The sequence below is a fragment of the Amblyomma americanum genome, chromosome 2 (assembly GCF_052857255.1).
Source record: "Amblyomma americanum isolate KBUSLIRL-KWMA chromosome 2, ASM5285725v1, whole genome shotgun sequence".
Lineage (NCBI taxonomy): Eukaryota > Metazoa > Arthropoda > Arachnida > Ixodida > Ixodidae > Amblyomma > Amblyomma americanum.
This window is the reverse complement of record NC_135498.1, coordinates 167,481,146-167,507,745: the sequence shown is the minus strand read 5'-3', so window position 1 is coordinate 167,507,745 and position 26,600 is coordinate 167,481,146.

Below are 26,600 nucleotides of genomic sequence, written 5' to 3'. Positions count from 1 at the left end.
GCAATTTTAGAGTAAGAAAAAGGTTAAGGAAACAGAGGCCCTGTGGAAAACGGGGTAGCTGACGAAATCAGCGCTTGGAACATACAGTATCTTTAAGCAGGAAATTGACAAGTGTAGGGGAAGCTCTCTGTTGTTCGAGGCCATGACGGGAGTTATGCGGACTAAGACATATCGAGTCAGGTACCACGAGATGGACACGTTATCCGGTGCGTTTGGAGAGGAAGAGGAAACGGCTTAGAACTTGATACTTCCTTCTAAATAGCTTCACCTTACAGTGGAAAGCAATGTGGATGATTTATTCAAAGCACTGGGGTTTAATGACAGTGAAGGAAAAATACATTTTAAGCAGGTAAATTAATCAAGCGGGGGTTGTCGCATTGGTGTCTAAAATGAAGACAAGAGTAAAATTTCACTAGTCATGGCTAGGTGGCAGGAGCCACCACGCGATATAGAGGGTTCAGCCTCCGTCCGTCCGTCCGTCCGTCCGTCCGTCCGTCCGTCCGTCCGTCCGTCCGTCCGTCCGTCCGTCCGTCCGTCCGTCCGTCCATCCATCCATCCATCCATCCATCCAGTCCCAGTTCATCGCTGCACACGCTGCTTTCACCACGCTTCCTTGTGCGCGTGCATGCGCTGTCGCGATGATTTCGGCTTCAAGAAGACCATTCAGACTGACGCGCAGTTCCGCAGTGAAAACCTAATTAAAGGTGTGAAGCTGATTAGTCACGTCCACTGTGTGGAGCAGACGATTGACGACGAGGAAGACCATTTGGCTGTAAAATCCGTATCTCAAGTCAGTGATAACGTCGTACTGTACGGCGTGTGCTTTGAGAAAGGTCCACTGTTTAATTATATGCTCGAAGTATACAAAGGACTATAACTCTGTGAAATAAAGCGACGCTCTCGTTGGTCGTAGTTGTCGGTTGCTGCATGCGATGCACAGGGTGGTCCACTCACTTGCGAGTCGAAAGGGCATGCGACCAGGCTCGCCCTGCGGGTCGCCTTCTACACTCTAAACAGAGAAGAGTAAGAAGGGATTACATTGTCCTCTAGCGCACACCTTTTATTAAAAGGGTGTGCGCAAGAGGATAGTATATTCCATTTTTACTCCCTTATAGGCGTAGTTGTGTTTAGAGTGTAGTTAGATTCTCGTTTGAAGCAAAAACTGTCCAGAATGGCGTTGTTCGCGCGCTTTCGAGAGTTTTGTCTGCTCTGACCGCGTCTCCAGCCCTCGCGCTCGGTTCTCTAGAGTGCTACTCGCAATGAACTACGTCGTGGAGGTTTTGATGTGCTCTGCGAACGTACAATCCCCATGATGACAGCGGCGCGCTTCTCAGTGCAGGCCTACAATAGTTTTTCACCACCCCCACATCAGTGCAGGCCTGCTGGCTTGTATGCCTGCCACCAGCGTAAGAAAAATGCAATAATATTGTTTGTTCGCCTTCATACCAAACCTAGAGTAATGGCAAAAATTAATTTTTTTAGGATCGTTGGCCAATACATTCCATAGCTGCTTTCCATTGCCGCTTTGCTGGGGTTCAGTGCGGCTCACCTGTTGTCTGCTAGAACGTAAAAGCGCAAAAAAGACAAGGACACAGAATAAGACAAACAACACGAGCGCTTACTTCCTTCCACTTAAGTGCTCCGTGAATTCTGTTGTCAAAAAAAGAGATGGCATATCTAACATCGTTCAAGTGTGTCGCTCGATAACTGTTGTCTTTCATCACTGTGTGGTAATGCCTTGTAAGCATGCGCAGGCGATATCGGGAGTATAAAATTCCGCTTCTTGCATGAAATAAAATCAGTTGGAAGTAAGCGCTCGTGTTGTCTGTCTTATTCTGTATCCTTGTCTTTTTTGCGCTTTTACGTTCAGCATGGAAAACCAACTCGCCTTAAAGCGCGAGAAAGACAAGGACACAGAATAAGGCAGACAACACGAGCGCTTGCTTCCTTCCGCTTAAGGGCTCTAACTGTCAAATCAGTTGTCAAAAAAAGAGATTTCATATCCTACATCGTTCAACTGTGGCGCTCTATAAATGTCTTTCACCACTCTGTGGTAAGTAAGGCCTTGTAAGCATGCGCAGGCGATATCGGGAGTTTAAAATTCCACTTCTTGCATGAAATAAATAAAGTTGGAAGTAAGCGCTCGTGCTGTCTGTCTTATTCTGTGTCCTGGTCTTTTTTGCGCTTTCATGGAAAGCCAGCTCGCCCAAACGTGGCCACTATTGTCTGCTAGCTCCGCTGCGGTAGGCTTCATGGAAATTGACCCTGTCTATTTTATTATGAAACGAGGTCCACAGTAATACGGTGACGAGAGTAGCACCATAGTCATTCATTGCTTTTAAAAAAGGTTGTTTTTAAGCATAGTGTAAAGTTTTAGGTGACAGGCCCTGTATAGTGCGCTAACAAGAAGGCACTAGGTGGGCCCTGCTGGTGGCCGCAGGTCAAACGGGAACCGTGGTACCGCAGTTAGCAGGGTAAAGCATGTAGAAATTATACATAGTAAGGCTACTCCCAAGTTTCCCGGAACGAACTTAGATTTCAGCTTAGTGAGGTTTCAAAGAATTTGCTGCACCCCAAAAATACTTCTACGAAATTCCACTGTGAAATCAAGGCCCGTTGGCGGCGTTGGTGTGGAAGTTTTTCGTTCACACCATGAGTAGTTCAGTACAGTCGTATCTGTTGTAGCCGAGAGCGATGAGGCGGAGTCAGGGTAACGAGCAACGTAGTCGCTTTATTGGCACGCCCGTGCCGGGCCTGCCGGGACGCTGCCCGGAGTCTAACCTACGTAAAATGTCTCGCTTTTCATCGAGCGTCAGGCGCTTTCGTTTGCCGCTCATTGTTAACCAGCACGCGCACGCTTCCTCGAAGCTAGGACGTATAGGCCTAGTAGGGCCAGTAGAGCTGAAGCTGTGGCTGGCTGTGGCTATGGCTAGCTATGGCTGTGGAGCCAACTAAACGCACCAAACGCGAAAAAAAAAACATCAGTGGCTTCAGCTGGCTACAGCTTGTGGGTTTCTCAGTAGGCACAGGCCACTACCCACCGCGGGTTCGAGCTTCGCGCGAGCCAAGGGCCCCGATCAGCCGTCACCACACGCACCCTGGGGCACCGCTGCGGCGGCGTTCAACCTCTGCAGAGAGGAGAGCGGCTCGCCGCAAGAAACAGGCCTCCAAGTTCACAAAGGAGACGTTTATTGACGCCGTCCTCCAGCGGTACACACACACACTCAGTCACCCCGTCCCGGGGCGCGCTCAGGGCAAGGCTCCGGTGCGCGCTCGGGGCAACAAGAGAAATGCGCGCCGATAGCACGCCGCTGCAGGAGATTGTCCCCGCGGCAGTGCTGTGATCTCTCTCGTGTCGGCCGTTGGGCCGTTTGCGAGATAGAGTGGGCATTCAACGCAAGGTGCGCCTGTCAGAGGTCGTTGGACCACTGGACAGGCTCGAGCCGCGGCGGATCGAGGACCCACGCTGGCGAGCTCGAGTATGAACTGGTCCGAACGGCAGAGGCCGGCCCGGACGAACAGTAACGTACGCACCTTACGCTGTCTCGGAGGAGGGTCTCTCTCTCTCTGGGCCCCGCTCGGACGGTCGCGCGCCGCGCGACCACCCCAAACGGGTCCCGAATTCCCGCCAAAAGTCACCAATGGCAAAGGCCCTTGGGAAGCCGGGGGCGGAGCTGCGGCCGAATGACAGCGACTAGCCACCAGCCATCTCTCCGCCGCCCGAGGCGGGAGAAAGGGAAAGAGGGCGACGCGGGATGCCGCGCAGACACCACGGCGGGAATCTAGCAGGCTTCCCACATCCTCCTCTCCTTAAATGCCCTCCTACCCATCGGCGAAAGCATGCGGCAAAATAAAAAAATAAAAAAATTAATCCACAAAAACTACCAAACTTCAGTTCTAGCCATAAACTCAAAAGACAAACAAACAAGAACAGAAAACAAACAACACTTGCATACGTTTCAAGGAGACAAAACTAACTACACTGTACACTGTACACAAGGCCAGCTGACAGGTGGCCTGCAGCCTCATAATGTTCGGTGGCGCGGCCCATTGGGCCTGTCGGCGGCCAACTCACGCTTTTGCTGCCTTCACGGTCCCGGTGGACTATTTATTGACGGCGGTCCCATGTCCTCCACCAGGTCATCAAAGTTGAGCATGAGGACGTCGACGACGCTCGACGATCCCGAAGAGGACCCGCAGCCTGACACCTCCTCGCCTGGAGTTTCCGATCCCGGTGGACCACTTGCCTGGCCGCGGCTAGGCGCCGGCATTCCGGGGGCCCACAGCGCGGCCGTCAGACTGCAGCGACCTTCGGCGGGAACCCCAACTGGAAAGGGTGCTGTCCTTCCTGCCCCCCTCTCGGCGTTGCCTTTGATCTTGGGAACACGCACATAATCCCAAGCACGCACCGGCAGAGAAGCGGACATTCATCAGTGACAACGACCCGCTTGTCGGAATCGTCCCGAGGCGCCGTGGCAGGGGTCAAAGGACACACAGACGCACTCTTCACACAAAAACCATGCCGCGAGACACTCGCTCCTTAACGAGCAAACCACTCCCCAGCCGGAAGGGGAGACTTTCGCCGATCCCTCCGCGAACCAGCCGGTCCCGTGTTCGCGAGGAAGGCCGCACCCGTGGGGTCAGAACATAAATGAAAAGAAGGCGCGCAGTACAAAAGAAGGCCATCTCGGCGCTACAAGAAAAGTGCAATCGCGAGTAGGGTGAACTTTACATATGTACAAGTCTGGTTTAAAAAAACTGAACGCCAACGCAAACGTATATTACATATGTACAGATCTCGGAACGTTAGAAGAAACAACGAATAAACTGGAAACAAAAACATGTTACAAACTGACTAAAACAAACAAACGACTAAATAAGTGCACAAGGCTGGAACTGAGCATGCGGCAAACAAACAAAAAAAAGAAACCGCCGTGCTTCACCTGGGGTAGGGCCCGACGAGAAAGCTCGCCAGCTAGCTGAGGCTGCGTGCCTTCGGTTGCGGAAGAGTCCGCCATCCGGCATCAATCACATCGGTGACCGTCGCCTCAGATTGTACCGGTGCTCGGTACGGTTGCGTTCCGCAGCACCAGTTGTGCCTTTGCGCTTCCTTGTGATACCAATGGGTACCGACGCAAACTCGTCAGACCGTGACGCATAGGCCTTCAGGTCTGCGATGTCGGCACGGCTGGTTTTCCCCGTAAGGGGATCCTCCAACAGGTACGCGAGCGGCGACCAGACTCTGACCACTCGGTACGGACCAAGCCACTTAGGAGCGAGCGAGGCTGAGAACCCCTTGTTCGCATCACTAAGAACGTGGTTGCGCTTCAAGACAATATCGCCCGCCTGAAAAGTCGGGCTGCGGTGCTTGCGGTCATACTGAGCCTTCTGTTGGACTCTGGCTGCCGCCAAACTCTGCCTTGCTCTGTTGAGAGCCCGACCAAGCCGGTCCCGAAGCGTCGACGCATAAGCAGAGCAGTCTGCCCGCGTCTGCTCATCCCCGAGCTGGCTCTGCACGACGTTTGACATCGGATTCGCCAGCTCCCTCCCGAAATTGAGGAAGGCGGGAGAGAAACCAGTTGAGCGATTCTCAGCTGTTCGAATGGCGAACGCAAATTCGCTCAAATGGTCTGCCCAGTCTTTTTGACACCCGGCAAAGGCCGCCAGCATTGGCTTGAGCGTTCGGTTGATTCGCTCGGTCAAGTTGGACTGGGGATGGTAGGGTGAAGTGGTGTAGTGCTCAATTCCGAGGGAACGGCACGTGTTACCGAACACCCGAGCGGTGAAATAGGACGCATTGTCCGTGATCAGTCTTTCCGGAAAGCCGAACCGACAGAACACTTCCTGGAGTTTACCCAGCACCGCTCGTGCTGACACTTTCCGAAGCGGGTACAACTCGACCCATTTGGAAAAATGGTCAGCTACTACCATCAGGTGAATGAACCCCTGCTTACTCCTGGGGAAAGGCCCCATCAGATCGCAGGTGGCCATCTGCCACGGACGCACACTGTCAATTGGTTTCATCATTCCGGGCGGCTTGCCGCCCCTTGACTTCACCGCTTGGCAGACATGGCAGGAACGGCAATAGCGGAAAATGTCACGCTTCATGCCGGGCCACGTCACCGATTGACTCAGTTTTGCAAAAACTTTGGAGCCACTCAGGTGACCGGCCAGTAGTTCGTCATGAGAAAATCGCAACAGTGCGCCTCTCAGACTTTTGGGGATAACCACCTTGAACAGGTCAATGGACTCATCATCGGTGGCTATGTATTTCAGCACGAGCCCGTCATGGTTCAGCAAATATGAATCCCCCGGGGCTCGCCGCGACACACGCTGGCTTTTACCCCCTGCGCCCGCTACAATACAAGTAGCGTCCCGACGCTCGGTCTCCCTGAGACCGTCGCTCATCTCGCGACACATGGAGTCATTTTTCTGGGCTTTCAGCACACTCTTTCCGGCTGAAAACGATTCCAGTTACCCCAGAGGGGGGCCTGGTCTCGTTCCCCTTCAGATTTGCAGCCATAATTTCCGCTCGCGACGGCGCCTCCGAGGCGCTCACGCGGAGCTCTGCCTCTCGCCCGCTTTGCGAAGCGCTGCTTGCCTGGTTAGCGGAATGGGTTAGCCCGTTTGCGGGCTCCCCCTCCTTGCCGCCCGGCGGCTCGTCCGCTTTTTCGCCCGCTCCGCCTGCTGGCGTCAAGGCGCCGCTGGCGAGTGGGGCACGGGATAGCGCGTCAGCTACCACGTTCGTGCTCCCCTTTCGATACTGTACCGAAAAGTCGTAATGCTGTATCAGGAGAGCCCAGCGCGCCAGCCGACCCGCAGGCTTGCGGAGCCGCATCAGCCAACTGAGCGCACTGTGGTCTGTCTGCACCACGAATTGCGTTCCGTCAAGGTAGACGTCGAATTTCCGCAGTGCAAACACGATGGCGAGGCACTCCTTCTCGGTCACGGAATAATTTCTCTCCGAGGGCAGCAAGGAGCGGCTGGCAAAGGCCAGCGGCTGCAGCACGCCATCGAAATCCTGTACGAGAACTGTTCCTAAACCCAGATCGCTCGCGTCAGTCTGGACTACGAACTGTCTGGTCAGGTCGGGTAGCCTGAGCTGCGCTGTCTCGGCAATGGCACTAGACAGGAGGCGAAAGGATCGCTCTTGCTCGGGCCCCCATCACCACGCGGCAGTCTTTCCCAAGAGCTTGGTCAAGGGTGCCTGCACGCGGGCACAGGACGGGAAGAACGACCGATAGAAATTGGCCATTCCCAGAAAACGGCGGAGGCCGCGTACGTCCTTGGGCACGGGAAACTCGAGTATGGCTCGGAGTTTGTCCGCATCGGGCTCAATGGAGCCCTCGCCCAGCGTGAACCCTAGCAACTGAACTCGGGTCCGCGCTATTTGGGCTTTCGCAGGATTCAAAGTCATCCCAGCAGCCCGTACCCTCGCGAGCACGTCGGCAATGTGGCCTAAGTGCTCATCGAAGGTTCGTGAATAAATCACGATATCGTCCAGGTAGCACATGGCGTGAGACCATTTCGCTTCCCCTAGGACGCGGTCCATGAGCCTCTGAAAAGTCGCAGGACCATTGCAGAGACCGAAGGGCATGCGAGTGAACTCAAACAGCCCTCTGTGGCATGTGAACGCGGTCTTAGACCGGTCAGCGTCCGCCATCTGGACCTGTAGGTAACCTTTGGAGGCATCTAGCGTGGAAAAGTACCGCGCACTGACCAGGTTTCCTACGATTGAGCTGATCGTCGGGAGCGGATAGGCATCCTTTCGAGTCAGCGCATTCAGACGGCGATAATCCACACACAACCGGTGGCTGCCATCTTTCTTAGGCACCAACACAACCGGAGACGCCCAAGCGCTGAACGAGCGACGGACAATGTCCGCCGACAGCATCTAATCCAGCAACCCATCGATCACCTGCCTTTTCGCAAGGCTGACGGGTCTGGAGTTGCACTTCAAAGGAAGCGCATCTCCGGTGTGGATCTTGTGGCTCACTAAATTAGTACAGCCAGGTTGATCCGTGAAGAGCTCAACGTACTGACGCAACAGTGCTGTCAACGAGCCTTCTGTGTGTCATCCAACGTTACCGCAAAGGCGGCCAGCGGATGAGGTGCCTGGTCATGCCGCGCCGCTCGGTCCTAACCCTTACAAAAATCAGCATTGCCATTTCGTTGACCAAATGTTGACATCTTATAGAATCAACAACTAGTCAACAAAAACAAAATGTTTGTTGACTGCAGTCAACAGAAATCAATAACATTTATATTACACTTTGCCAACACAGTCAGTGCCATTGACTGCAGTCAACAGGAGTCAACAAAATTTATATTAAACTTTGCCAACACTGTCAGTGCCATTGACTGCAATCAACGGTTATCAACAAAATTTGCACTTACCTTGTCAACAAAGTTGATGCTGTTGACTGCATTCAACGGGTATCAACAAAATTTATGCTTAACTTTGCCAACATTGTCAGTGCCATTGACTGCAGTCAACAGGAGTCAATAAAATTTATATCAAATTTTGCCAACACTGTTAAAGCCATTGACTGCAGTCAACGGTTGTCAACAAAATTTATATTTATCTCGTCAACAAAGTTGATGCTGTTGACTGCATTCAACGGGTACCAACAAAATTTATGCTTAACCTTGTCAACACTGTCGATGCTGTTGACTGCATTCGAGAGGTGTCAACAAAATTTATACTCAACTTTATCAACACTGTCAATGCTGCTAACAAAAATCAGTGAGTGTCAAGATTTATATTTACCTTGTCAAAAGCTGTTCTTAAACACACGTTGAATTACAGAAGCATAGTACGGGTAAACTAGGCCGAATATATATTTAACTTAGGTATTCAAGGAGCAATGCCTTAATATATAAAAACCTTTTATTAGCACTCAAATAGGCTGATACAGGCCTGCTCTTTTCCCTTAGGAAAGACTATCAATATCTTGCTGATTCTTGAAAAGCATGAGGTGGGATCATGCATCATGTGTAAAAAAGCACCATGGAAGTGCGACATTTAGTTAGGCGATTTCCAAAAATCTGTCCTTGAGCATGTAATTCTGTTAGCTTTAAAGTATAATTCAATGTTATTGTGTTCATAGGTGCAAAGTAGATAAAAATTCAGTAAAATCGCAAAACCCCAAAGAAGAAGATTTAAAAATGCAAGATGTAACTTACAGGTGATATAGTTAAAAGCTATATATATATCTTTTGTGCCAACAGCTTTGTGTTAGTTGCTGCATTATGTAGAACTGTCTTCTAGCCAAGTAAGAGGTAATGACAGATTAAAATTTTGGGGAAGTCCACCAACACTGTTTATTTGAAATATTGGGAATATAAGGGTTGCCACCATTAATTCTGTGGCAGAAGATCACGGTAAGGGTCACCTCTGGCCTCTGGTCAGTGCTGTTCAAATGGAATGATCTATGCATCACATAGAAGCAAATAAGTGTTGCTGCCATATGATCAGAATGGTACAGAGTTAAAAATTAACAGATTGCTACAGGTAAAATGTAGATAGCAAAAATAAAAAACACAATCACATTATAAAAAAACAGAAAATAAATGCAAAATTCAAGAACATTTCTTTTCTCAACTAATTACACATGCCTATATTGCAAAAAAAAGAAACACGTATAATATAGAAATCATATATAGCTTTCAGAAAAAAGGTGCACAATTATGCAGTTACACACATACAAGTAGTACACAAATGTCAAGAGAACAAATCAATTTAACAATGTCAATATTCAAAAGGAGCAAAAACGCATGAGTGTGCAATTCACTATTTGTGCAGCCAACATTAGTTTGTCGTGGTTGTGGCTCTACGATTGTTGCCACATAAGGCCTACTGACATTACACAGCCTCAAGAAGAAATCTCTCATGCAGTGGACACAGGAACATATAGTTTGTGCCATCCAAGCAGATACACTTGATAATTTTTGCGGCATTCACAACACAACTGTGAGTAGTGGATTCCACTTCTACAAAATTCAAAACGTTGTCCAGAGGAAGACCCACAAGCAACTGCTGCTTTGTGTCAAAAATATCGATGCAAACACTCACTTTCTCACTGCCTGTTCTGCATGAGCTGCCTTCACAAATAATTTTGACAATGCGGCCAAAAAGTCCATTGGCATACACATATGAATTTTTTCGGCGAGATTTGTCTAGCTTTGCTGTACAAAACATGAAGGGCCCAATCAACATTTTCTGAAACTCTGTACCTTTTTCACTAGGTTGGCCTTTACCCAAAGGCAAAACAACTCCTTTTTTCACAGTATTCTTTCGAAGACCATAGCCTTTGACTAAAGATTTAAAGAGGGAATGTTTCCGGTCCTTATTTTCTGTTATAGTATTTAACGACCACAACTTCGACAGCATTTGAAGCATGCTAAACTTCTGAATCACCTGAAGGTGTGCATATCGAGTGCCATTTACCAGTCTTCCCAGCTTTCCATTCATGGACTCAAATGGAAAAAGCGAATACCCCCACAGAGTCCCCAGTTCACAACACTTTCCACAAGGTGTATGAGAAGGTGAGAGTTCTAGCACATGTATTCCATGCCATAGAGTTCCTCATACTCTAAAAGGAATTTGGCCATCTCTTTCTTTAGCTTCAAAACTTGTTGTATACAGACAGAAGGTCCAAGGAGGTAGTGCGTCATACCTATGAACTTCAGCCAATGGCAGCACCGTCTTTCAGGAATGCAATCTTTTAGAACAATCGGTGAATAGAAAAGTACTCAACTGCGCCAGTCTGCAGCCTTCCAGTCCGTAATGTCATATAAAGACCTTGGCAGTCTCGACATTTCCCAAACTGGGGTGAGGCCTGAAAACAGCCGTCAGCACTAGCCAGGTGACGACGGAATGGAAACTTTTGGCACAGTCTAGAGTTGAGTCACATGAACATGGTAATTCGCGCTAAGCCTAAGCAAACTGCGTGCATGTAGTCCACTAGAAAGCTTGACGCAAAAGTGAAGAAGGCAAGCAGGGAAAGCACAGACGGACCTTTGTAGCACAACTAGGAGTTTTCTTTGTCCTGGCTTTGTTGGCATGCACAGTGAATTATTCTCAACTTTCCTTCTGAGGCAGATTGTGGATAAACACGGCAAAACCCATTGCCCTTTGAAACGAATATGCCTGTATCCTCGCACCATGCACATCCATTAGCCCCATTGAATTGCATGGTGTTTGTTATCTCACATCTTGCAACGGGGTCAACAGCAAAAGGGCTAGGATATGCTTTTGTCACGTGCATGTTCCCGGTGTCATCATGCCATGTCAGTCCGTTAGTTGAAAGGCTGTTCAACATCTTGACAAGGGGAAGCAAACAAGAGTTCATGACAGGCTTTTTTGGTCCTAGCCACAAGCCTGCAAGAAGTAAACTTTGAATGCGCTGTTTATATGGCAATTCATTTATCATTAAAAAAATTGGCCACATAGATGCTTTCGAGCTCTGGAAAAGGGGCACACCATCTGTATTCAGTGTGGTGAAATCACCTGGAGCTAAAGGCAACTTATTGTACTCCACGCTCTGAGTGATGTCCTCCACTTCATAGGACATGGCTCCACATTGATTTTGCAGAATGCCAGACTGCAATATGTCACGCAGCTGGGCTTCAACATCAAGGAAGGAGAAAAATGATGACTTCATAAGGCCCTCTAAGGTGTGTTCACTCTTGCATTCCTGGCAGGAGACCTTTTCCTCAGTTATTTCTCTTATATATGCCATACACGCATCACGAAAGAACTGTCTAACATGCTGTGTTTCTGCACCCTAAAACTGCCGGAAAAAAAGAATACTTTGATGTTGGGTACAGTGTTCCAGTAGGCAGGTGGGCTTCAATAAGCTGCACCAAGCTCTCAGTTGCTTCCCGTGACGCAGGCTGTGTGCCATCACAAGAAAGTAACTTTCAGCTCTGGTAAGCTTTGCTCCAGAGAACAATGGCTCTCCGTAGAGAAATGAAAGAAAAATAAATGGAGACCATCATGGGGCTATAAAACAATAAAAATGCAAAAGACATACAAAATGTCCAGACCATTAATTTTCTCTACTCTAGCCGCCGCGGTGGCTGAGTGGTTACGGCGCTCGGCTGCCGGCCCGAAAGACGCGGGTTCGATCCCGGCCGCGGCGGTCGAATTTCGATGGAGGCGAAATTCTAGAGGCCCGTGTACTGTGCGATGTCAGTGCACGTTAAAGAACCCCAGGTGGTCGAAATTTCCGGAGCCCTTCACTACGGCGTCTCTCATAGCCTGAGTCGCTTTGGGACGTTAAACCCCCATAAACCATAAACCAAACCAATTTTCTCTACTCTAAGACAATGAGACTACAATACCTGTACTGCTGCCACCCCCTTGTTTTTAGAATGAACACCAGTCAAAAAGGACGAAGAAAAAGAGAGAAAGCCACACAACGTATGTGCTGCTTGTCTTGCTGGGGAGGCTTGCTCTTCAATAAAGCTCATTTGTTAGCCCCTCTTCATTGTGTGGCTTTCCTCTTGTCCTTCATTCTTTTTGATTGATGTTGGTTTAAAGGAATGCACCAACTACCGTATTTTCCGGTGTATAAGACACGGTTTTTTTTCCAAAAATCTTGCTGGTGCGTCCTATACAAGGGTGCGTCTTATATGCGAATTTTTCGTTTTTTTTTTGCGGGTTCAGAAATTACTCAGGTTCATGCTCAAGCTTTTTTCACCGAAAAAATATCACTACCAATGATGCGGTAGTAGCACGGTTAATACTTCAATACGGGGACCGCCGTGCGCAACTTTTTTTAGGTGAACTTTATCATGAAACGGCGGGGATGACAACTTCCAGAATCGCAAACACGCGGTCGTTTCGGAGGCGCAAGCAAAAGTAATGTGAAATTCCCAAAGATGGCGACAGTCGCGCTTCTCGACATTGTCAAGACAAGCCAAGCCGGCGTTCTTTTTTAGTCATTCTTTGCAACTTCGCAACTGTGTACGTATTACGTCTGTGTTGGTGACTTCGGCGTGTGTTTTCCACTACCTACACCTGTCGTGCTCGGTCTTACTACAGTGTGCCACCGAAGTTGCGCAAGAGCTACACCGCAAAGTTCAAATTATCTGCGGTCGAGTATGCTACCGAAAACGGAAATCGGGCTGCGGGCCGCCATTTCGACGTCACCGAGAAGATGATTCGCACGTGGCGACAGTCGTCCGCCAAACTGCAGGCGATGAAGAGCGGAAAGAAGGCTGACCGCGGGAAGAAGGCGCGGTGGCCTGAACTTGAAGACCGGCTCCTCAAGTGGGCTCTTGAACAACGGGCTCAAAGTAGGGCTCTGTCAACCGTGCAGTTGCGCTTGAAAGCACGCACTTTGGCGAGTGAAATCGGTGCCGCTGATTTTGTTGGTGGGCCGTCATGGTGCTATAGATTTATGCAGCGCAAAGCCTTGTCAATAAGAGCGCGAACGACAATGTCTCAACAACTACCAGACGATTTCGGAGAGAAAGTGGAGAAGTTCCATGAATTTGTGAAGAAGGAAGTCGAAAAGAATAACATCATCGACAGCCACATCGTAAACATGGACGAAGTGCCTCTAACATTTGACATCCCTATGTCAAAAAGTGTCGCTCATAAAGGTGATAAGACTGTCACAGTACGAACAACTGGGCACGAAAAGTCTCACTTCACTGTCGTACTTGCGTGCTGTGCTGACGGAACAAAGCTGCCGCCGATGATAATTTTTAAAAGGAAAACGATGCCAAAAGAAAGCTTTCCGCCTGGTGTTATTGTCACAACTAACCAGAAGGGCTGGATGGATGAGCAAATGATGGGAGTTTGGCTCGAAAAGTGCTTTTCGGAGCGCCCGGATGGATTTTTTCACTCCCGGAAAGGCCTTCTGGTTATGGATAGCATGCGGGCGCACATTACTGACTTGACACTGAGGCAAATCAAGGCGAAGAACTGTACCCCTACAATAATACCCGGTGGTTTGACGAAGGTTCTACAGCCTTTGGATATTTCCGTCAACCGCAGCTTTAAAGCTGTTTTGCGACGTATTTGGGAGGCGTGGATGACGGAAGGCGAGCACAGCTACACCGCAACTGGACGCATGAGGCGCGCTTCTTACAGCGAAGTTGCGAAGTGGGTCCATGAGGCCTGGAGTGCTGTTAGAGTGGCAACCATAACTGCAGGGTTCCGGAAGGCTGGCCTGCTAGCTTCATCGCCAACCGAGCACGACGACAATCAGACCAGCGGTTCTGAGTATGAAGAGAATGCTTCAGCCGCGTTGCCTCCAGAAATGGGCGAGCTTTTTGAGAGCGCATCCGAAGATGAAGACTTCGATGGTTTTAAGTAAAAATAAAATGTTGTTATGGACACATGGGAGAGTTCCTTCGTCGTATTTTTCTTTCTTTTTTGCTAAAACGTGGGCGGGTATGGCGCGAGTGTTGCCTTTTGCGATCACTTAGCGTTGCTTAAGAACTTCTCACAGGCCGCCGCGGTGGCTCAGTGGTTATGGTGCTCGACTGCTGACCCAAACGACGCGGGTTCAATACTGCCGCGGCGGCTAGAATTTCTTTGAAGGAGAAATTCTTGAGGCCCGTGTACTGTGCGACGTCAGTGCCCGTTAAAGAACCTCAGGTGGTCGAAATTTCCGGGGCTTTTCACTACGGCGTCTCTCATAGCGTGAGTCACTTTGGGACGTTAAACCCCATAAACCAAGAACTTCTCACAGATAGGTAGGTAGGTGGGTAGGGTAACTTTATTTAGCTCTACGGAGCTTTTATGCGATCAGATGAGTCCACCCATGGTTCATTTCGCGATGGTCGATCAAGCGTGTTTAATTAATCCTGACTAGCCTAAGTGGGTAAATTGGGGTGCGTCTTATACACGGGTGCGTCTTATATACCAACTTTTTCAATGAGAGCCTTCATATATGGCGAGTCCGTCTTATACAAGGGTGCGTCTTATACACCTGAAAATACGGTAGTCGACATTTCGACTTCCCTGCATCCCGATATCTTCCCACCCTTTAAAAGCTCCCACTGGTGGGCACATGTGGATCATCTGGGCAAAAAAAGCACTCAGTCGAGAGTGTTAATTCTCAGGCCCACGTGAATAACACTTTCAATGGGTTCAATGTAGCATTTTTTGGTTACGATATACTACGACTAAGCCGACGGCATCACCGTGGGGAAAAAATTGTGGCTCCAATCCACACTGTGAAGGTTGTTGGACAGCAGCTGCAAAACAACACCCAATTACCAATTGCAACACCACTAGAAAATTAACACACGTGGCTGTACAGACTGAAAGCAGAGACAAGTGAAATGTACTTATATTGCCCTTCCTGACTTCACCACGACATTCACGACTGCTTTATGATCAGTATGATATACACTGAGATTTTCAGTTCCAAACGTACAGATATTGTTTGGTAAGGTTAAATCAATGCATGAACCATGAACTGTGTTGTTTGAGTTGCATTGGCAAAATGGTGTTCCCATTGTTCAGACGCACTTTATCATCGATCAGCAACTCAGGGTGGTTGGCTACACAAAGTTACCCTCGCCGCCAGGAAAGAAGGAAAACCGAAGGAGTGGGAGACAGGATAGTTGTTAGAAAGGTGTAGGAAAGTGAAAGAGGGGACGATAGGAAAAGGCGATTGCCGATTTTCCCCGGTAGAGAATGTACAGTGGCCTTAGTTTTATTCACGAGGAAACCGCTAAGAAAAACTCAATCTGTGTGCGTGAGTGCACGTGCGCGTGTGAAGAATCGGGCCCGATTCTAACCCAGATTTTTCACGAATGCATGTGATAGGACGGCTGACCAGATGGTGATAGTGATACAAGATAATGAGGCAGTGAAGGCAGTAACAGAGCAATTGCAAACAGTAATGGCAACGAAACATGCATGACGAGATGTAGACGTGGCCCTAGCAAAATTGAGCAGTCTTGGCGCATCCAACTATAAGCCAGGGCACCCAAAATCTGACGGTGCCTTACATTTAAAATTAGTTTGATAGTCTAGCATGCTTGCCTGGTTTGAGGAATACCCAGGCAATATTTTTCTCTCATAGTTGGCGTGGTCAAGCCAGGAGAGGCGGAACATCCTCATTCAAGGAGGGAGATACACATGCAAAGCTGGCATTACAGCTCATTGCAAGCATGCAGCTGCTATGTGCCTCTATGTAAACAACTATGAGGAGAAATCATGCACCAGCCAGCCCCATAAATGTGGAAAGCCGAGTGACAAACCAAAGAGGTGCTTAGAACAAGACATTTCGGACCTCTTCCCCTATGAGTAGAATCCGCTGCTTTATTATATGCTTCAAAACTGCAGCCTGAAAATATGCTTTCTGGCCAAGTAGTTTAGCTGATCCTTTTTATTTCTGTGCATTCGACGTGCCGCCCTTCATGGCTGCTGTTTCCATTTGTTAAGTATACCATTAACTTCTTCATTTTTTTTTATCCTTCAAAACAGGCCAGGACACTAGCACTCCAGAAGGAAAGCCTCATGACCCAGATATCATATTTAGCTATCCGGGCATAGTGTGCTCACTAACACAAATATTGGAAATAGAGAAGACAAGTGCTGAGGATATGATTTGTGAGGAAGTAGTCAATGATATTGTTGAACAAGTGACGGCGAAATTGGAGAAACTCTAGAGGAATTACTTCAGCCAATGAAGCACCGACCAGTCTACAGATACCTTGAAGTTCTTGAAAATGAAAGAACCCAAAACAGAAATTTTGCCAGCGAAATGGATGAGAAAAGGGCTGCGATCTACGCTGAAAAATTAGTGCTTAACGAGAACCCATGTGACCTATGCCTTCACGCAAGGGGCCAGGCAAACTGCTCACGGTATGTAATGGAAATTCAGCAAATGATAGCAAGCACAACACACATAATGAATGAAATCATGTCCCTAATACTTATCATTTGCAGATGGCTCGAAGAGCGTTGCGTCCGTATAAGCAGAACAAAAGCACATGTCATCAGGGTGAAAAAGAATGATAACGGATTGCAGAAAGCAGCTGAACAATTATGCAAGGCATCATCCTACACAAGTGCTGCAGTGCATTATGGTATGCTTTCCAGTAGCACATAACTTCATTTAAAAGAAAAACATGCTGTGCTTTGTCATCAAATCACATCGCTGTGCTCCCTGTGCCATAGCAAGATTGAATTCTGTCCAATGTTCATATTAATAAAGTCTAGGACATAAAATCGTTTTTTCAGGTATCAAGACAGAACCAATTGCACTAGATGAGCTCCAACAAAAGCTTGGCATTTGCATTGTACAAGTAAGTTTGCTTGCTGTTTTACCTTACATGAGTCTCTCCTTGCAGGTCTTCTATCCCTTGGCTCTTTCAAATAAAGCACCAATCCCAATCGTCATTTTTAGAAAGGACTCATCGTGCTTCCAGAGGAACCATGGGTTTGCTGCAGCCCAGACGGTATCGTCAAAATTGATGATGAAATTGTGCTCATTGAAATTAAGTGCACATATAAGTTCAGAGATGAACCTTTCATCATGTATAAAGAAAGACATAGCCTACTGCCTTAGTTTTCAGTGGGGATGAGATTGTATTGAAAACTACACATAGCTACTACACTAAAATCCAAGTCCAAATGTATATAATGAACCTTCACAGAGCCATTCTGTATGTTTAATGTCCTAAACACACAGTGATGGTAAATGTAAACCAGGATGAGTGTGTAATCTGATTCCATAGATGGAGTATTTTTATTTTAAGTTTCTAATTCAGTTGTCGTTCTAGGTCTTAGCTGATTCAAGATGCTTTCTTCAGATGCTTTCTTCAAGTTACTTTACATTGTATAACCACTTTTTTTATCATGATGTAGATACCGGATTCCGTATTACCGCATTAATTTGAACCCCTATGAATTTTTCATTCCAGGGATATCCAGTACTTAAACATATTTAAGAATTTTGTACTCGGGAGTTATGAATTAAAAATGTGTTATGTTACGTTATATTTGTTGCCATGAAGCAGCTCTGGCTATAACAGGTGCTTTTTGAAAGAACGTGCCGTGTTAATTTAGAACATCCGGAGTGCTTAAGCATGAACGTTTGTTGTAATGGTAGCTTTTTCATATGTTAGTCCTAGTGTCCCCTAGTCATGACATTGGAAAATTCACCAGATAAAGCTCTAACATATTTCATCCATAATAAAATTGCAATTCAATAAAAAAAGCAGCAATGCATTAAATAAATTTTTAGCAAAGCACTGGTGAAACTGAAATGTAAGTTGTCAATAATATAGCACTGAAAGTAGCATGCAAAGACCACATGACCAATTAGGGGAAGTGTCAAGCGTTGATTTGCAAGAGTTTTATGTCCAGAGGACAACAGTCACAAGCTTTAACTACATTAAATTTCAGTGCATTGTAGTGCATTTTTATTGTACATCAGGCTGACAGCCCACGTGTGTAGCACTGTTCATGCTAGTCAGATGTCTAAGTGATCTCATTTAAGTGTATTCGGGCGTAGCTCATGTTCAATAAATCAGAGTTCTGTGATATGAAGTCATCATCATCATCAGCCTGGCTATACCCATTGCAGGGCAAACACCTCTCCCATATTCCTCCAATTAACCAGGTCCTGTGCTAGCTGCATCCACGTGACCCCGGCAAACTTCTTAATCTCATCCAATTATAGTAGGCGACGGATAATTCGGACTTAAATGAGGCCCCATCACTCCCCCCATAGAAGCACATACATATTCACGACAGATATTTCGGACTTATAGAAGTCCAAAAGTTTGATTTTTCGGACTACTTTCAGTCGCCTGCAGGTCAAAATCGGCCACCTTATCGGCTTTTCGCTGGCGCAAAAGGCGCCATCTTGGATTGAGGTGAATTTACTCTGCAGTTGGATTGGCTTGACATACTTTCGGTACCTCATTTTTGTCTGTAGAGATTCCCGCGAACTCTGCCACTTCGAGGTGGCAGTCAGATTGTCATCGCCGTCAACGCCATTCGCGGTTTGAAAATGAAAATTGCTTTTTTGGGGGAAAAATGGCACAGTATCTGTCCCACACAGTGGCTGACACCTGAACTGCTCCACAAGGGAAGCAATAAAGGAGGAAGTGAAAGAAGACAGGAAAAAAGTGGAGAGCTCCGGAATAATTTCGACCACCTGGGGGATCTTCAACCTGCACTGAAATAGCGCAGCACCTTTGCGTTTCGCTTCCATAGAAATGCGGCACCCGTGGTCAGGTTCAAACCCGGGTGCATTCGTCACTCGGGTTTCTCCGACCACGTTGACCGAGTGGCGCTCCGTCTTCACGAAGTTACATCTGTTCGCTTTTTTGCGATTGCGTCCAGCGGTTCCACCGCTTTGAACAAAAAGTGCCTCGTCTTTGCGTGTGTTTGACAAGCGGTGTGGTGCACATCGGGTTGTGGAAAACATGGCCCCGCTGGTGCCGCTGGGTCCGCCGTAGAAGCGTGGGAAGTATTTAACAGAACACTGTGACCTTTGCTGTCTAGCGTGTACAGTGAAAGCACAACTTTGGTGCAAATACAGGCGCAAATCATCTCCAGCAAGAGAAATTTTCCGCAAGATAGAATCAGTGACTTTTTAAAGCGAATTTCATCTCACTAAAGTGATTTTTTTGTACTTCACGGATTTTTTGGGCTGCTTGATTATTCAGACCATTTTCATTATTTGCTGCTTGATTATTCGGGCGGCGAGTGTATCTGCTGCCCCCCGCTACGCTCTACTTACCTTGGAATTCAAGCTGTTACCCTCAGTGACCACCAGTTATCCTTTCTTCGCATTACATGTCCCTGTTCTTGATTTCGACTAGAATGTCATTAACTGAAATTAGTCCTGTGACCCACTGCAAGCTTCGTATCTCTTAACATTACACCTACGATGAGGTGATATGAAGTGATGTTCAATAAACCATATTTCTGTGATATCATTTCGGTGCCATGTACTGGCTTGCAGCCACTGCTTTCACTATTTTGCTCCCATCTATGGGAGAATAAAAAGTTAAAAGCATAGATCTGCTATGCGAAACACATGGTGACTACCACAGAACCTTTCACAACAAAAGTAAAACAAGAGTCCTTAAGGCTGTGATTAGCAAGTCCTTTTATTGCCTAGGATGCATACAATTAAGAGTTGTGAAGTCACTTGAGTGCTAACATGAACTCTTGCGAGTGTAATTCATGAATTACATCAAGCAAAGCAGGCCTACTGCTTATTATTGGAGGTTGCAAATAGTGCCGTTCTTTTTCAGGGGTGCATCACTGAGATCCATCATGTGAAAGTCCTGATGTCATCGTCTGTAATGGTTCCTGGTTTATGCATTGTCGCTTCATCGTCTGTACTCGTGATGAATTTTCACTTCCTGCACCGAGCTCTCTAGATGATATTGCCTGGTTCAGATGCCTTTGCCACATGCATTGAACCGGTAAAAGTAACATAACTGCCAACCTTAAACAGGGCGCAGCCAAACTCATCAAGCAATTAATTTCTATATTTGTATCTCATTGCCCTTTTCAATGCCCTCCCTGTTACAGTCCGTGACGGGATTAAAAGTGTTGTGTTTTATGGAACATAGGCAACTGAGGCCATCATGCACCAAGAACAAGGCATAGGAAAAGTATTTTGTTGAATATTATAGAAATATAAGAATCATCCCTGGTGTAGAGGCCCTCAAGCGCTAATACTACCCAGTGAACACATACACAAATTTTAGAAATGGCTACTAGTAAAACCCTTAAAGAGTGCCGGGTCACCTCAGTAGCTTTCCTTGGCTGCTCAAGGATATCGAGACTCCCAACCAATCAAAATAAAAGCCTCAGCCTTCTTCTCAGGCATGAGAAAGTGGCTGAGGTGTAGTAAAATTCAAACCAGTGGGTAAAATATTTAGTCTTGAGAAATCCCATTTTGTTAAGAAAGCTAAAAGCACGATATGTAAACAATTACATCTCCTAAAAGCAGTGCAGGATGAAAAGGAATGCATTCATTATAAAATTGAGTAAAATACCTTTTTCTTAGTTTTCCAGTTTCACACAAGAGAATAAAATGTGGTTAGTTAACCGTGAGTTCATCTCCGCATTCTTGGCAAACCGGTTTGTGTTGTTTTGTTAGTAGGAATTTGTGCGTAAGGTGCGTGTGGCCTATTCGGAGACAGCATAAGATCACTTCCTTGAAACGTTCTTGGTGCAAACACAACTTAAATTCACCTAAAACTGTTTTTACAAAGTGTAGTTTATTATTTCCTTCATTTTTCCAAGCCAACTGCCATTTTTTCCTTAGTTTCCTTGCTACTAATTTCATACAATCATTAAACGGTATATTTACTTTATTTCCTTGCAACAAGCTTTAGCAGCACACACATCTGCTCTCTCATTGCCTTTTATTCCCACATGACTCGGGGCCCAGCACAGTTTTATATTTTGTCCTTGAGCTGTGGCAGTTATTATGTTGAGTATGATATAACCAAGCAGAGGGGAGCTTGCATTTTTAGAATGGAGAGCTGTAAGTACACATAAGGAGTCTGTGTAAATAATAGCATTTTTGAGGTTCTCACTTAGTATTTTTTCTATGGCGACACATACTGCGTAGCACTTCGTGGTGAAGATGAAGGAACACTGTGGTAGTCTTACTATTTCCTCCAAATTCCCTCGCACCACTGCGCTTACTTCTTCAAGGGCATGGAATTCTTGTATTATATGTTACTCTGGAGTTTGTTTTTTATGGAAACGTGCAAGAGTGGGGTCACAGATTGAAGGAAAATTGTACCACGGAGGCGGTGGACCTTATGCCGAGGTTTTGGCACATATCTTCGAAGCGCAGGAGAAGTGGCCTTATAGCTAATGGTTTGTTGTTAAATAGTGTTCTAGATGGGCACTTTGTGACTATTTGGTGACAGATATGTTTAGGTAGTGAACGGATTTTTAAAACGTACGAGCATGTGAGCATGGTTCTGTCTGTGAGTGATGGTTCGTTGGTTTCCACAGAGACTGTTTATGGGTGACATCCTGTAAGCACCGGTGGAAAGACGCAAACCTAAATTATGTACTGGATCGAGCTGCTTAAGATACAATTGCCTCGCTGATCCATAAACTATGGATTCATAATCTAATGTAGAGCGTACCACAGGGTGATGAATCTGTAAAAGACAAGTTCTGTCGGAACCCCAGTGTTTTCATGAAAGTACTTTTAGTATATTTCGAGATTTAGAAGCTTTCTTTTTGAGGGTGTTTATGTGTGGTAGGAATGTGAGCTTTTTGTCATAAGTTATTCCTAGAAATTTGTGCTCATCTTTAATTGGTAGTGCGACTTCACTTAGATACAGGGAAAAATCATTGTGCAGTCCTCTTCTAAGCGAGAACAGAACAGCTACTAACTTGAAACCATTTTTGTCTGCCCATGTTGTTACTTTATTTATTGTCAGCTGTATTTGCCTCTCACGCGATGCAACAATAGAGGATGTGCAAGCAATCTGGAGATCGTCGACATAGACTGAATAAACGATAAGACTTTGGAATTATTTTTGCTAGGGAATTAATTTTTACTATAAAAAGCGTGGTGCTTAAAATGCACCCCTGAGGCACACCGTCCTCTTGAATGAAATTCTTAGAAAGAGTGGCACCCAGGCGTACTTGAAATGAACGGTTGATCAAAAAGTCACTCAAGCATTGCAGCATTCTACCGCGGATGCCAAGGTCTCCAAGATTCCTCAGTAGGCCAAACCTCATTGTGGTGTCATAGGCTGTAACAAGGTAACCATGTGGGCTAGTTGGTGTATTTCAGACATAACTTCACCAGCGAAAGCACGAGACACCAGAAGAAAAACATAGGACAACGTTGTCCTGTGTTCTTTTTCTGGTGTCTCGTGCTTTCGCTGGTGAGCGTTGTCCTATGTTCTTCTTCTGGTGTCTCGTGCTTTCGCTGGTGAAGTTATGTCTGGTGTCATAGGCTTTCTCTAAATCGAAAAAGACCGCAAGACAGTGCTGCTTGTGTATAAATGCTTTCAGACTGTGTTCCCTAGGCAGACTAGATAGTCGGTTGTCAATCAATCAATCAATTTTATTTCCTTAAAGACCGTTTTTAGGGGCATTACATAAGGGGTGGGTACGTTTTATGTGATAGCAAGTAATGCGTTACGATGATGACAAAAAGCTGTAGGCTCTACATCCGAAGTTCGAAGGACAGGTTATCGCTGCAATGTCAGCGAGAAGGCCATTCCAGTCCGCGGCGGTGCGAGAAAAAATGAAGCTGCAAAGGTGACGATGCGTGCACGTCGACGGCTGATCTGCAGTCGATGGAGAGATATGCATGCCGGAGGGACAATGCAGGGCGCAGTTCGTAGATGGCTGCAAAAAAACTTGTGGAATAATAAAAGGCTGACTGTGCGGCGGTGCAGCTCGAGTGGCTGAATGCCTGAAAGCGATTTCAGATATGTAATACTCGTGCTATAATGGTATGAAGAATGAATAAATCTAACGGTGCGGTTTTGCAAAAGTTCTAATGCGTTGGTCAGATAAGCTTGATGTAGGTGCCAAATGGGTGAAGCATATTCGAATTTTGATTTCACAAGTGATTTGCAAGCTAATAACTTAACATCCGCGGGCGCATCACGAAGATGACGTTTTAGAAAACCAAGGCATTTGTTAGCTGACGAAATGATGTTATCTATATGCTTTTTCCAGGAGAGGACAGCACACAAGGTTACGCCTAAATATTTGTATGACTCTACTGGCAGCACGGGAACGGAGATATGATAGAAGGACACGAGGGGGTTACGGCGACGATGAGAAGAGAGTACATTGCATTTCTGAGGGTTAAGTTCCATTAGCCAGATTTTACACGAATCCTGAATCTTCTTAGGGTTGTTTTGGAGGGATAATTGATCAGAGATGTTATTAACTGTTTGATAAAGAACACAATCGTACGCAAACATGCGAATTTTACAGGAAACATGCGAGGTCAAATCATTTATGTATAATAAAAACAGAAGGGTACCTAGTACAAAACTTTGAAGGACGCCAGATGTTACAGGAAGGAAGCTGAAAGCGTGTTCATTTACAAAGATGGACTGAGTGCGGTTAGTTAGGAATTCTTTAATCCATTCAACAACATTAGGATCAAAATTAAGGTGAGATAACTTGTGTAACAGGCGTTTGTGAGCAACTTTGTCGGAAGCTTTTTTAAAATCTAGAAATATAGCGTCAGTTTGTAGGTGAAGATCTAGGTTGGCATGAAAGTCATAGATAAAGAGGGCTAGTTGAGTATCACAAGAAAAGCCTTTCTGGAACCCGTGCTGCACAGGATGAAAGAAATTGTTCGCAACCAAGTAGGCAATGATAAGGGAGAATATGACGTGTTCCATAAGCTTGCAAGGTACACTTGTTAAAGAAATGGGGCGATAATTTAATGGAGAATGTGTTACCGGATTTGAAAATTGGAATGACCTTCCCATTTTTCCAGTCTCGAGGAAGTTGGCCAGAAGAGTGTGACTGCTGAAATAACAAGCATAAATATCTGGCACTGGTGGGTTTAGTATTCTTAAGAAATTTGGCATTGATATTATCTAAACCGGCAGAAGATGAAAGTTTCATTTTATCCATTAGTGACAGGATTCCAGAAGTGTTAAATTCAACAGGCGACATGGAATCATCAAGAAAAGTGTTTGGCATGGGAAATGGCACATCAGATTCATTAGTGAACGCTGATTGAAATGCAACATTGAACATGTGAGCACATTCGGCATGACTAAGTAAGTCACCCGCTTCATTTGTGATACTGACATCACGTTTGTGTTTTGGGTTGATAATGTCCCAGAATTTCCGAGGATTAGTGTGTAGAATTGTAGGCAAGTCCTTGTGAAAAAAGGAACATTTAGAATTCATGGCAGATGAATTATATGCCTTTTCAGCAGCGTGATACTTATCCCAGGCCATCTGGTTAGTTTGTGCTTTGGGTGCACGAAAAACACGCTTCTTTCGATTCTCCAGACATTTAAGGGTTTTAGTGAGAATTTTCTCGGAAGGTAAACTTAGGAATGAACTGATCAGTTAGTTCAATAATTTTGTTCTTAAATTTATCTCAATTTTCTTCGATAGACCAACTATGAAAATAAGTGTAGAAAGATTCAAAGAAGGCATCCAGTTCACGATTGATCTCTGTATAGTCACCCTTGTCGTACAAACGGATCGTCTTTTTGAAAATATGGCTCCGAAGCAGAGTTAATGCTATATTGGCATGAATTACTTCGTGATCGCTTATTCCAGGAAGAATTGTAACCAACTTAACACTTTCAGGCTGTCTGATGAGTAGTAAGCCTAAACCTTTGCGCTCGTTTGTGTTATTCTTGTTGGAGCCGGGATAACTTGTGTAAGGCCAAAGTTCAGGCAGACTTCTATGAAATTCTTGGCTTCCACCGTGCCTGATGCTGTAATAGTGTTAGTATTCCAGTCAATATCCGGGAAATTAAAATCGCCAAAGAAAAGTAAATGTGACTTTTGATATTTAGCAGTAATTTCACACAGCAAGTTATTAAGTTTCTCTGAGAAGTCCGGGGTACTGTGCGGGGGCCTGTAACAAACACCAAGAAGTATTGACTGAGGAGGACAACGGCAGAAAAGCTACATTATTTCGAGATCAGAAGAAATGGCAACAATTGAAAATGATAAATTATTAGAAAACCCAGTGAGCACTCCTCCGCCACGAGACCCCTGACGATCCTTACGGAAAAGCTTAAGGGGGGATGCTAGACTCAAGAGTCAACTTTTGAACTACTGCATCAATTTTTATCAAATTTTCAGCGACTGTTTATAATCTGCTCATTAGAATATATTCAAAGTTTCAATGCGCTAGCTCAAACAGACAAAAAGTTATAGCTCTCATATTCAGCAATCATGTGTCTCAGCTTAGGAAAACTATCATTTCAAAAATAATGGAGATATATCAACTGTTTGTAATTAGATATCTTCTAGATGGTTCATAGTGCAAGATAAGACCGCTCGCATGCTTTTTATGCAATTTCTGTAAAAATGTCATCAATCTAAAAACAAAGTTCAATTTTTTTGTTGTCATTACTGTCAGACATCTCAAAATATTTTCTGTTAGAAACTATTTAGCACCCTAAAAAGTATCTTATCTTGTTCCTGAGAAAATTTCAGTCTAGAAACCACCTTGAAAGCATCTTTTGGCAATGTAGTTTAGAAATGATTGTTTTCCTAACGGTTTTGTTTCCCCAAAAAGTGCAAACTCAGAAAAATGAGTTCAAAGATTTGAGAACATGCTATTTTATTTTGTGGTAAAAAAAAATTAATCAAAGTGCCCTGCTCCATAGGTCGGGCCCTCATCTTCAACGCGACGCTGTTCTGTGGCAATTGCTTCAAGCCTTCTTTTCTTTTTCTCAACTTTAGAGCTGTCCATCGCCCTTGCCTTCGCTCGGGCAATGCTTTGATGGGTTGCTTGTTGGACGTGCTTCATCGTCTGGACTCCATGTTCTAGTTCCAGCTTGTCAAATACTCTCTTGATGCCACGTGCACCCTCATTAAATTCTAGTACAGCCAAGGCTGCTGCAGTCTCCACGGTTCTCAGGGATGCGAATTGGGTCTTCGGGCACTT